Here is a 12,925-nt window from a genome sequence, read left to right on the forward strand (position 1 = left end):
TTACTTTTTTTTTTTTTCCTGAAAGTTGAAGATATAATCCAGATCATGAAGCTGCAACTTCAAAGTATTACCCTTGTCTGAGATGATCTTGAATACTGCCACTCATTTGGCCAAAAATCCATGTTTGGAATTATTATCAGAACCTTTCATTCTCACAGATGAATTAATATTGAAATGTTTAAGAGAAAATGAAACAGTGTTAATAAGAGACATTTAGAGAAAGTGTTAAAATACCCCAGGTCTCTAGAGGTATATAAGGTATCTAAAATGTCAAAATGAATTTAAAATTCTTCTTTCAATTATTGCACATATATATATAAATGTGAATATAAATTTGTGTGTTGGGGGTTCTGTGACATAACTTGAAAAGTAACCACTTTGATTGGTACCGGTTCAACCTTTCCTAATTTTGCTCCAAATATTGCCAGTTTGAGCTTTTGAAGACAGATTCACCAACTTTCAGTGCTTTCTATGCTATTTACTGCCCTATATCCAGCCAGTAAAGCAATTTGTGAGTACTCCCTTAACTCATTTCAGGAAAATTTAATTGGATTAATTTCTTTAGCTTAAGCAGTTTACCTGGTTTTCTCTCTCTGAAGTGGATTAGGAAACCCTAATATAAACTGTTCTTCTAGCAGAATTGTAGAAATGCTGAAATCTTTGGCAGTGACTTCTGCAGCAAGGCCTCACTAAAAGGAGCAGGGCAGGGCAATGATCTCCAGGGACAACTCCTCAAAACACAAGAGGATCATTCGGATATGCAGGAAACAGCAGGTGTGGCAGGCAGCCAACCTGGCTGAACAGGGAACTCCCGGCTGAGCTCAAACACAAAATGGAAATATACAGATGGGGGAAGTGGGGATCAGCTAAGGAGGAGTATGGAAATTATTGCTAGAGCTTGAAGGGGTAAAGTTATGAAAACCCAAGCCTGGATGAAGTTTAAACTGATTAATGATAAGGAAGGCAATTGGAGGGACTGCTAAGTACATTGGGAGCAAAAGGAAGACCAACAAAAAATACAGATCCACTGCTGAATAGGATGGAGGACTTGATGATGAAGGATATAGAAAAGGCAGATCGACTCAGTGATCTGGTTATTACTGGTAAGGTCTCCTTTCCAGCTTCCTTAATCTCTGTGACAGAATACAAGGGAGAGAAATGTTACCTTACGTAAGGCATGTTGGAATAAGAGACCACTTAAGCAAACTGGACATATACAAGACCATGGGACTGGACAGAATGCATCAAAGATTGCCAATGGAGCTGGTTTATGTCATTTAGATACTCTTCATCATCATCTTTGAAAAGCAGTAGAGAGTGCAAGGGATTCTTGAAGATTTGAAAAAGGCAAATGTCATATGCATCTTCAGAAAGTGCAAGGAAGAGGATCTGGAAGACTACAGGCCAGTCAGTCTCACTTCGGTCTGTTGGGAAGTTATAGAACAAATCCTCCTGGAGACCATTTCCAAGTATATGGAGGAAAATAATGCGGTTTGCCAAGGGCAAATCATGCCTAACCAGGAATACCTGTAGAGCCTTTAAGTTCCTTGAACCAAATATCATTGAATCACAGAATATGTTGAGTTGGAAGGGACCCAACAGGATCATCAAGTCAAACTCCTGGCCCTGCACAGGACACCCTGAGAATCACACCATGTGCCTGAGAGTGTCGTTCAAACAATTTACTATCTCATCTCAGAAAGTGGGGGCAGTTATGCCAAACTGCATTAAGCCAATTAAGTTTTACAGTCAAAATTATTTCATCAAGCACATAGGGAAGGGGGAAAAACATTGCACACTGGAAAAGGGTGAGAGGTAAAAACTGCATTATTTTCCTTTAGTGACCACAGGGCATAAGTAACTGAGGCCCATCACTACTTCTTGTACCTCTCACGTGATATCAACAGAAAATTCCATATTTGAGTACATTTGGTCTCTGACATTTGTTACATTTGGGTAAAAATTAGCTGAAGAAAAACTTTTTTTTCCTTTTCCAATTAATATACCTTGCTTTCAACTGATTTAGAGACAAGTTTCTTCACTTGGCTTTTAAGGTTAGTGAAAGATAATGGTTATTAGTAGTCTTCCTGTGGAAAGATCTTTAAACAAAGGTTTTGACTGTTGTCTAGGAACAACAGAACTCCATAATTTCCCTAAATCTCCTCTGGAATTGAAGACCAAGACATCCAAAGAAAGGACACTTCAGATAACAGCACTTGGTTTCTGTTTTCACCTGTCTCTCCAAGAAACACATTATTCTGTAAGAGCTCAAAAGCTATCCTTGGAGTGCCCAGTAAAGAGGAATAACAGTTTTTAAGAACATCTACATCTGAGCTATTCCCTTTAAATTCTTTTTACTGCTAAAGTGCCATTTTATGGTCGGAGAATAGTGGGTCCCCTGTGATATTCTAATACAGATCTCCAAAATAGTTAAAATGGATCTCAATTTGAGGGTGCCTCTTTTTCTCCACTAACTGAAAAGGAAACCTAGTATGGTTATGTAGGTGTCTGTCCTCTAGTCATTTAGAGTTAGTGGAGATTATTTCCACCTGGTACATCTGGCCTCTGGTCTGACCATGCTGGTCTACCATGAAACTGGTGTCATGGAAGGCTAACTGGAAAAACACTAGTGTCACACATCAAAAGAACAATTGGGATTTGTAAGGCTTGATATTATATTTGCAGAGGTGCTACAGAAAGCATATGTGCTGGCAGCCTAGATATGTGGAGCTAACAAAAAGAATGGAATGATACTCTACCCTTTCCTGGGATCAGGCAACAGAGTAAGTTGTAGCCTTCATATATGTGTCCAAACATGCACATTAAAGCTTCTACTTACAGCAACCAAAGAAAAACCAACCCAAAGACCATATGAGGGATTTTTCATTTTATTTTTGTTGCTTCCTTTCATTGCCTCAAAGCAGGAATAATTATAAAAAAAGCTGCCCACTTTTTTCTTGCAGGGGTGAAAACAAATTTTAAGCATGCAGAAACAGTACACATTGTTAAAATGACCACCAAGGACTTCAACTAACTTTTAAGAGAAATTAATTTTTTTCCATGTCTGACACTGGTCTAGTGTATGCTGTTATGGAGATGTAGCTGTTGAATGCCATGAGAGTTTAATTCTTCAGTGTAAGCAAAACTTTTCTATCTGTCTTTGTCTGCTCACCACCACATGATGGTGGTACTTCTGTCTGGTGATGGGAATGCTTTCACTACTTTCTGTACAAAGGAATGGTAACCAGATCCTTCTGGGATTCTTTGCTCCCATTAAGCCTGTGCTGGTCCATTGCTGGATGGTGTAAGTGGCAGGATGCCTGAATCATCTGAGAGTGGCAGCCTGTTCTGTTCAGTCTGCATCTCTTAGTTGTATGCACAGTACTGACTCTTATCATTTAGCATGATACACATATCCAGTTAGAAGAAATAATATGAAAAGAATTATGAAAAACTAAGACCTCCTTAGAAATATTTTACTAGATGTTGCAAAAGTGACAGTATTCCAAAGAAAACAGAGTGTTTTATCTAAGAAAAGAAGCAGTTTTAATGTAAGAGAAATCAGAGCAGAACAAATAATAAAAAAGAAGACATATTTATGAGTGAAATCAGGGATATATTTATGACTGATATCAGTGAACAGCATAGAAGCCAGCACATAAAGAAAATTAATGAAGATTAAGGAATGGAAGTGGAAGCCTCTAACCATGTGGGTTAAAGAAAAAGTATTTTCTGAGTAGATCCAAACAAAACCAATACTAACAATAATAAAGGCAGAATGACCCTAATAGAATTGCAATGACTGACACAGAAAAGGCAGAAACACTCCATAAGTGTTTTGGTTCTGTATTATGGACTGGGGAGAAAAAAAGAATAATGTCTTCCTGTTGGGTGATGCTGATCTGATATCCTCCAGCGGTATTAAGGATAGGTACAGGTGCAAGACATCACATAATTTTAAGTTAGCAGTTCCAACAATCCTGCAACCAAATCCTTGTCAAGTTTAATGTTGAGATTAGTGTAAAGAACCTCTGGTCTTGATTTTCAAGAAGCCTTGGAATTTCCAGAGGACTGGAGAGAAGCTAATATTGTGCCATTATTTTATAACAGAAAATGGATAAAAGCCCAGACCTGGATAATGCAGGCTTGGCAGTCAGAGCACAGTATTAGGACAAATAATGGATCAATATATATACACGGATTAAAAATATTGAGAAATGTTAATATCATTATTTCAGTCAATAAAATTGAGAGAAATTTATCTTGGCAAAGTTACTGAATATTTTGAACAAAGATCCAAATTTAGTTGGATTACTGAAGAACTTCTAGTAGAGGTTTGACATGGTACCTTTATGAGATCTTCATTAATACACTACAGAAAAACAGGTCAATGTAGCACACATTACATTGATACAAAACTTCTTATCTCCATACATAACTGTAAAAAAAGAGGGTTTCTATGTCTTTTTTGATTTACTATGTTTTCCATGAGGAGCCAGAGGGACTATTTTTTTGCTCTAGGTCATTAAGCATTTTTACCACTGGTCAGGCAAAAGGACATAGCATTCTGTCTGACAAAATTTGGTGATGACACACAGATAACAGGAATGAAAAAATTAAGAAGAGATAGATCAACAACAAAGACTATCCAGGGACATCGTGTAATCAAGAATAGACAAAAAATACAGTGAAATAGAAGGTCTAACATAAAAGAACAGAAATGTAAGCCATAAAAACAGGAGTGAGGACTTTCCTATGAAACACAGATTCTGAAGAGGACATTGACATAACACTTCATTGAGACCAAATGGACAAAAAAAAACCCTGAAAAGGCAAATACTATCCCTAGGTATATCCATCGGACAGAAGTGAAAGGTGAAGTCATTGCTGCATTTGGCAGAGAAGCGATTGCTACTTGGAATAGAGCGTCCAGTTCTAGTGCTCAGAATTCATGATGGATGTGAATAATTTGGAGAAGGGTCAAAGAAAAGCCATGGGAATATTAAGGACCTGGAAAGTCTCCAGCGGTGCAATCTACTTAGCTTATCAACGTGATGACTTAAGGGTAACTGGTCACGGTACACAAAACAGGACAAACAGCAAAGAGCTGTTCAGTCCAGCAGTCAGAGGTTTAACAAACTCCTCTGTCATGAAGGTAAAGCTAAAAAATCAAACAAAAATAAAGGCACTTTTTTTCTTAGCAATCCATTACATTAGTGGCTATATTCACATTATTCTTAGGCTATATTCTTAAGCTGCACCTGAGTGTGGCATCACTGGCAATTTTTAAATCTGGATTGAGTGTTTCTCTAAAGACAAGTTTTAATTTTCAATGGGACTACTTATCCTGAAGCAGAAATAACCCTGTGAAACTCTGTAGACTCTGTCATTGATGGGCTCAGACTGGATATTTGAGGCTTTCTGCCCTTTTTCTACTATACTGCCCTTTTTCTCAGTGTGCTCTAAGAGAGCTGATATCTGTATTTATATGGCATGACATGGGGATGATGCTACCTTAGATCTGACAAGCAGCACAGCAGCATTATTCTGGTGATGAGCTCAGGCTAATTAACCATGTCGTGCACAAGGGCCAGTCAATCATCTGTGGTAACATAACTATGCTGCTTCCTCTTGTGGAGCTGGCTTTACACAATCCAGGGTTGTGCAGCTGTTTGATGTATGTATGGTTCAATATAGACCCTAAGCAAGTTTGTTTTCATGTACTAAAAAAATGGTTGCAATAAAGTGTTCCTCTCTTTAATGAAAGTAAAGTCATTACTGTAGCTTGTGGTGTTTTAAACTGTTTTATGTATTCCGACATCAGTGATAGCTGAGGCATTACAGGGTGTCTGGTTCTCTTAGCATATTAGCCACACTATGACACACTATTCCTGGTTTTCTTAGATGTTTTTTGGCTCTAATGTTCCAACTTGTATCATTTAATGAGAAACATTGAACAGAGGATTTATTGTGACATTATTTATACTGAGAAGAGGAAATAGATGATGAGGAAGTGAATAACTCTTCTGTGAAAAACTATGAAATGAAAAAAATCTAATGGAGTCATTTTCACAGTTGTTTGTAATTGTTTATCATATCAGTCAGTAGGTGAGTCATTGCACCAGAACCTCTCTTACTTTTTATTTACTCCAAATAAATATTTGCAAAGAGCAAGTAATTATTTACATTACTGGGTCTCATCCCTGGAATTTTCCAGAGACATTCTCTGATTCCATGATACCTGTGTGGGCTAGAGATGTATGTTATATACTCTGCCTTACACAAGGGCTCTCCTACATGTTTCAGTCACTTGGAACTTTACGTCTTTCTAAAAAGGTTTCCCCAAATAAACAACCACAATACACAAATACGTGATGAAAACTCAGAATTCAAATTACAGCTTTCTCTCTAAATGAAAGTATAGAAACACTAGTAGTCAGAAAAATAAATAGAAATCACACCAAAAAAAATAGAGAGGTGAGAAGGCTGAGAATAGCTATTAAAACAGTGAACACATGTGTAGGTTAAATCAAGATAGGCTAAGGGAGTAATCTGTATGAAAAGTTTAGATGCCTCCTGAATCATTCTTCCTAAAGTGCTTCTGATCTTGTCTGCAGCAATTTGGTTCAGAGTAGTAGAATGGGTTTGTCAATAAATTTCCGCAATTTTCTTGACTTGCTGGGATTTGGTTTGGTTATTATACCAGTTTCAATGGTTTCAAAGTAGATCAGCTTTGGAAGAAACAAAATCTATCTCCATTGAATTGTCCTCCAATGTCTGTGTGAGCCTACGGAGTCCACATCATGCCCAATGCATATCTAATAGACATGTGGCAGTACATGGCCACTGAGAAATCCTGTGTCATCCCAGATTGGGTTTTGTGCTATATTAAGGGTCATTTGCCATGACTGCAAAGCCTGATGTGCCTTTTAAAACCTGAGGACCATGAGCTACAGAATAATCTACATAATACCGAGCTGCATCAGAAAGTGTTCCCTCTGCCTCTGCCTTTTTTTGTTCAAGAAAGTATTTCTGTTACAGTTTTACCAAGTGAGCTGCCGATTTGGCAGCCCTGAGAATAGATTTTAAAGGTCCCCTCCCTTCCATGAGTGCAGCTCCTTTGAATACAATTCAGTTTAGCATTGCCGATCCTGTCCCTTGCACACAAACAAGAAACCATTTCTTCAGACCCAGAATGTCCAGTTGACTGTGCTCAAAGCAGTAGCCATGACAAAGACACCCATTCTGCTTGTCTTCTGCTTCAGAGAAAGGGACATCCCAGAGGGTAGGGGTGCCCTTAGTGGGTCCTTGCTGGCCCTGCAGCCATAGGATTAAGTTTCCATTCCTCCCGTATCGTGTTTCATAGTCCATGTTGTCCAAACTCAGAGTGGGAAGGTAGTTTTAGCAGGAGGCAGCACAGAATCATTGGATACAGCAGGAACATGAACAGAAAGAGGGGTCTGTTCAAGAGGCTCTGTGCATGCAGTGGTAGTTTGGACAAGGATGTGTTTGATTTACATGAGATGGGAATAAGGACTGACTAGCTTAGAGGTTGGACTTTGACTTTTCCTTGACTTTATCATACACGATGTCCTCATGAACACCATGGAGAAAATTTATCTAAAAAGTAATCACTCTAACGTTCATAATTTTTTAAAACTATCCACTAAGGTGGTCTGCAGCCTAGTATGAAACTAGGTAAAGTCTAGTAGTGTATGCTGCTACAAGCAGCAAAAATCGGTGGTGGTAATGGACCAATATGTAAAGATAATTTAGTGTTTTTATCATTGTAAAAAGGGAAAAATCTCATTCCGGGACATACTGAAAGGAGAGTCATATGACAAATATTTTGTAGAGTTCCAGTGTGAGATAACTTTTATTTTAACATCTTTCAAATATTGTGCAGTAGTTTTTTGGTGTGTATTGTGTGCTTATTACAGAAAAATGTCACAGTCTTAAGTACTTACACTGCAGTTGCAGCTGCAAATCTATAATCCTGTATTACATAGAAGTCTGGTGTAATTTTAGTGTGGTATATGCTTTAAGGAGTAATATAAAAGCATATTGATAAAAATTAGGTGAAGGAACTGACAAGCCTTTTTAAGCAAGGAGCCTTGAAGAGAAAATTCCTAATTGAAGTGGGCAATCCGCCCTCCTGCTTAATTGCTATTAAGGAATGCATCTGCTTATCTTCATTAACTGTACTTGACATCTGTATATATATGATGTGTGTTTCACAACTTCCTTCCCACTTTTCAAGAGGCACAACAAAGTCAAAGGTTTCTGAGCAACAGAATTACTGCTTCAACATCATTTGAAATGCATACAATTGTTTATGGGACAAAATGGAGGAAAGTGTATACAGTAGCTTAGTGTCACCTTACAAATAAGATATTCCTTTGCTTTTTACCCTCCAAAAGAAGAAATAGTTCATCTTATTTAATTTGATTATAGAAAAAAATATTCACAAAAACAAATTCTTGAGATATCAGGGCATCATATTGGCTATACAATGAGTTAATGCAGTGTGAGGCCCAACCATAACTTAATCCCTCTTGAAGGATATGAAATGGTAGACAAACCCCAGATATGCTAGTCTACAGAAAGACGACATGCAGACTTTGAATATTTATTTAAAACTAAAAGTAAACATACTTACCTAGTATTATTAGCACTATATCTGATATGCATTTGCCCACAATAAACTAAACTAAACTAAACTAAACTAAACTAAACTAAACTAAACTAAACTAAACTATACTAAACCAAACTAAACCAAGCCACACTGAACTAAACTAAACTGAACTAAACTAAACTATTTTCTAAGAAAGCTCAACACATCTTTGTCTGGCAAACTTCCATTTATTTCAGCTGTCCATCTATCTCACAAGGAACTCAGTTTTGGTGCATTTTAAGAGAAGCTTTCCAAAATATCTACTGAATCTTGTAGTTACATCTTTTCATGCTCAATGCTGCATATCAAAACATCAGTTCTTAACCTATAATCTCAAAGTATATTTTTAATGATCAAGAAAAATGATTAATGAAAAAAACTTGACCAACTCTGAAATAGGAACAGGTAAGGGGGAAAAGGAACTTTTTTTCAGTTGCAGTAACCTGTCTGATCTCATGCCCATTCTCTGACAGTGGCAGAGTTCTTAGGTCCAGATGGGACTTACACACTTGATAGAATAGACTACATTTGAATCACTGAATTGTTTAAGTTAGCAGAGACCTTTGGAGATCACGTACTCCAACATCTCACTCCAAGCAGGGTCACTTACACAGGAGGGTGCACAGGGCTCTGCTCTGTCAGGTTTTCAGTATCTCCAAGGATGAAGGCTCTACAGCCTCTCTAAGCAACCTGTTCCGGTTTTCCACTACTGAACATTTTTCTTTTAAGTGAACTTTCCTGTGTTTCAGTCTTTTCTCACTGCCTCTTGTCTGTTCACTAGGCATCACTGAGAGGTGTCTGGCTTTGTTTCCTTTACTCCCCCATCAGGTATTTATACGCATCAATGGGATCCTCACCCAGCCTTCTTTTCCTCAGGGTATGGAGTCCTGAATATCTCACCTGCTCCTGATCTGTCAAATCCTCTAAAGTGCATTTAAGTAATGAAATACCTTAAAGTAAATACTGCCAGTTCTTTGTTGATTCTTTCAAACAAATGCAATCAAATATATTGGAGAGGGATTGGAGAGGGATTTTTCACATGGGCATATAGTGACAGGACAAGGGGGGATGGTTTTAAATTGAAAGGGCAGGTTTACGTTATATGTTAGGAAGAAATTCTTTATGGTGAAGGTGGTGAGACGCTGGAACAGGTTCTGAGAGAAGCTGTGGATGTCCCATCCCTGGAAGTGTTCAAGGCCGGGCTGAGCAACCTGGTCTAGTAGAAGGTGTCCCTGCCTATGGCAGGTTCCTTCCAACCCAAATCAATCTATGAAATTTCTGAATATAAGCAAACAACCCCTTTTTTGCTTCTTTAATGCAGCCAATAAATTATGATGGACTTGCTATATCTGTACAGGTAAATGGTTCAAACACTTAATCTTGCCTTTGTAAGTAGTTACATATCATTTAGCAACCACCTACATGACAACAGATTGACGCTAGCTCATTCTACCCAAGATTTGAGTTGAATAGAAGTTAGTCTGCTTTACTCTGGAAGCAATGAAACTCCTTCAGCCTGAGCTTGGAGTACACGGATCTCTGCAGCTCATGGCTTTCTACACTCAACCTTGTAGACATCCTTAATGCCTATTCAAATAATTGAGCACTATTTAATGAATTCCAGATTATAATAAATCTTTCCAACTATACAACTAAAAGATACACAAAGATTTAAAAGCCTTTTAAAACATGTTTATAAAACTTAACAAAGTCAGTTAAAAAGGGGTGATTTAGATCCACTTAACACTGAGTTGACATATGCTTAAAGAAACTCTGAGTGTTGAGATACTGATTTTACATATAAATTCTACTTTTCATCCTGAAACACTCCCAAATACTCTAAACCGACAATGGATTTGGAAGGCTCCCATTTTCTAGTATTGAAATGCAGTCTCCTCCAGCTGCAAGACAGAGCAGATGTCTCCCTGCAAAGTGTGAAACTGCAGAACAGGGCAGTATGCTCTGCTAACTTATGCATTGACAGGAAGAGAGAGGAACAGAGGAAACAGATTGTAATTATTTAATTTGGAATTTGGCCAAGACCCCACAGTTGGCAATCCTGCTCTTGTGTAGGAGTGCCATGAAATGTGATTCTACTGCGGGTTTTGCAATGCATTGGGAAGACTGGAGTAATCATGGTCAGACCTTGAATAGTTGGAAAATTTGATTACTTCTATGAAAGCTGTTAAGTTCTTCAGTTAAGGCAAAAGCACAGAAGTCTCAGTAAATTACACATACTTGAAATTTTTGGTATTTTTACTCCCAGCTATGCCTTCTCTAATTTTTTTTCTGCATCCTTTATGTTGTGACCAAAATTTTTGCTTATGTAATATATGTATATTTGTATATGTATGTACACTTAGAGATAAAAATGCATTATGCATAGATATGTTTATAAATACAGTAATGTAAAGGCATTTGACTTGTATACTAAATATTACAATGTCAATTTATTCTGTCAACTAAAAATAATTTGATTTCTCTCATAAATGTAGTGTATATGCAAACAAATATTAAATGACCTCACCTATATGTGACACATAGATCTTCCTTACGAAGACATTTGTAAGCAAAATACAGCAACTAAAGTATGAACACTTTTACAAAGCTCAAATGCTTCCAAGATACTGAATAATGAGTTGCAAATATTAAGGAGCTTGCCATATTCTTTGTCTGTTGTTCTTTGAAATTTGGGCAAACAAATTTAACAAGATCATTTTAGTAGTTAGATACAGGAATTATCTTCATAACCTATGGAGGTGCGTGAAGCATAGCATTAATTTCACAGTCTCTTTCCATCTCCTATGAAAATATGAAGTTCCAATATTTTTTTTTAAATAATATCTTTTCTGTTGTCATAAAATGGCCATGAAAGTTACAAAATTCAATGTTATGAAGAATTTTAAACTACAAATACTTAAAATGACACAATTATAAAATTATTTCGTAACGAATTCTCTTTGGAACTTATTAATACTACTTAATAAATGTTTAGACATATTTTCATTCCAATTCATAATATAGCCATTCCATGTGAGTAGTACGTGATTTGTCAGTATTTCAAACTTTTATATCCACATCAACAAACAATAAAAATATTTCTGTCAGTACTCAGTTGTCTTTATTATTAATGCTAATGAACACAAAATTAAAAAATGCAATAGACTAGTCCAATAGTTGGCAGACATTCATAGTTTGCATGTGTGACATACATAGCTTACATTACTCATACTATGGCATGAATTAATGTAAAATTGTTTCCAAGTATAATAAAAACTCCTTAAAATCAAAGTTATAGAATACATTAAAAGTGGCATGTTTGGATTTATTTTAGAAGACAGTAGACTACGTTTTTTTCAGATTGATATGGTTTTTAAAAAATTCTCGATTTCATTGTAAATTTTTTTAGATAAAACTAAGAAAAACATTCTGTATACTATACATTCTATATTATGTAACATTCAATATATTTTATTTTTTATATTTAGATGTGCAAATATATAAACATATGTATAGTTATCTATGTACTCATATAAATGTGCATCAAAAGTGTATGCACCTGGTTACTGAACGTGTCGAGTATTCGACTATAGCAGAAGTGAACCCTTCCTGCTACGTCTATGCTAGCACATTAAGAAGACCAGTCGGGCCAAATTTGTAGGATGTGCTTCCTCTATCTTTGGCAAACTCCACTCTGGTTCTGTGAACATCCATTAGTAATTACAATGCTTGGTCCAGTTTAGTTTATTAAGAAAAAGGAAGAAAAAAGAAAAATCCAGTTTGCCTGAATTCTGCCATCTCACTTGCAACTCAAACTAAAACTTACCAAATCCACCAGTTTTGGTTTTGTCATCTTGGCTTGTTTTTCTCCTGCCCCTGCAAAGGCTGATCATGTGTTGGGAAGATGTGAGCATCTTGGGGATTTGTCATTAACCTTATTCCTGATAGTTTCAGAGACCCATTGTCTGACTCCCTGGGTTTCACCACTGATCTGTTTCTTTAGGGTAAACCAACTTGTGAGCTACTCACACAAACTGGGAAATGAAGGTCAAGAAAAGGTAAAACGGCAACAAATACTTCCCCGCCCCGCTCACCCAAGAGCAAAACAAGTGATTTCTGGAGGATGTGGTTTGCGAACAAAGTATGGTTACCCTAATTTCTTATTGCTGTTTCAGGTTTTACTGGGTTTCAGGATTTGACTCCCACTTTTTTTCCAGGGCACTCTTCTAGGGTGACTACAGAGGATGTGAA

Source organism: Myiozetetes cayanensis, unplaced genomic scaffold (assembly GCF_022539395.1).
Source record: "Myiozetetes cayanensis isolate MyiCay16 unplaced genomic scaffold, myiCay2020 scf5-8, whole genome shotgun sequence".
In the NCBI taxonomy this organism is placed as follows: domain Eukaryota; kingdom Metazoa; phylum Chordata; class Aves; order Passeriformes; family Tyrannidae; genus Myiozetetes; species Myiozetetes cayanensis.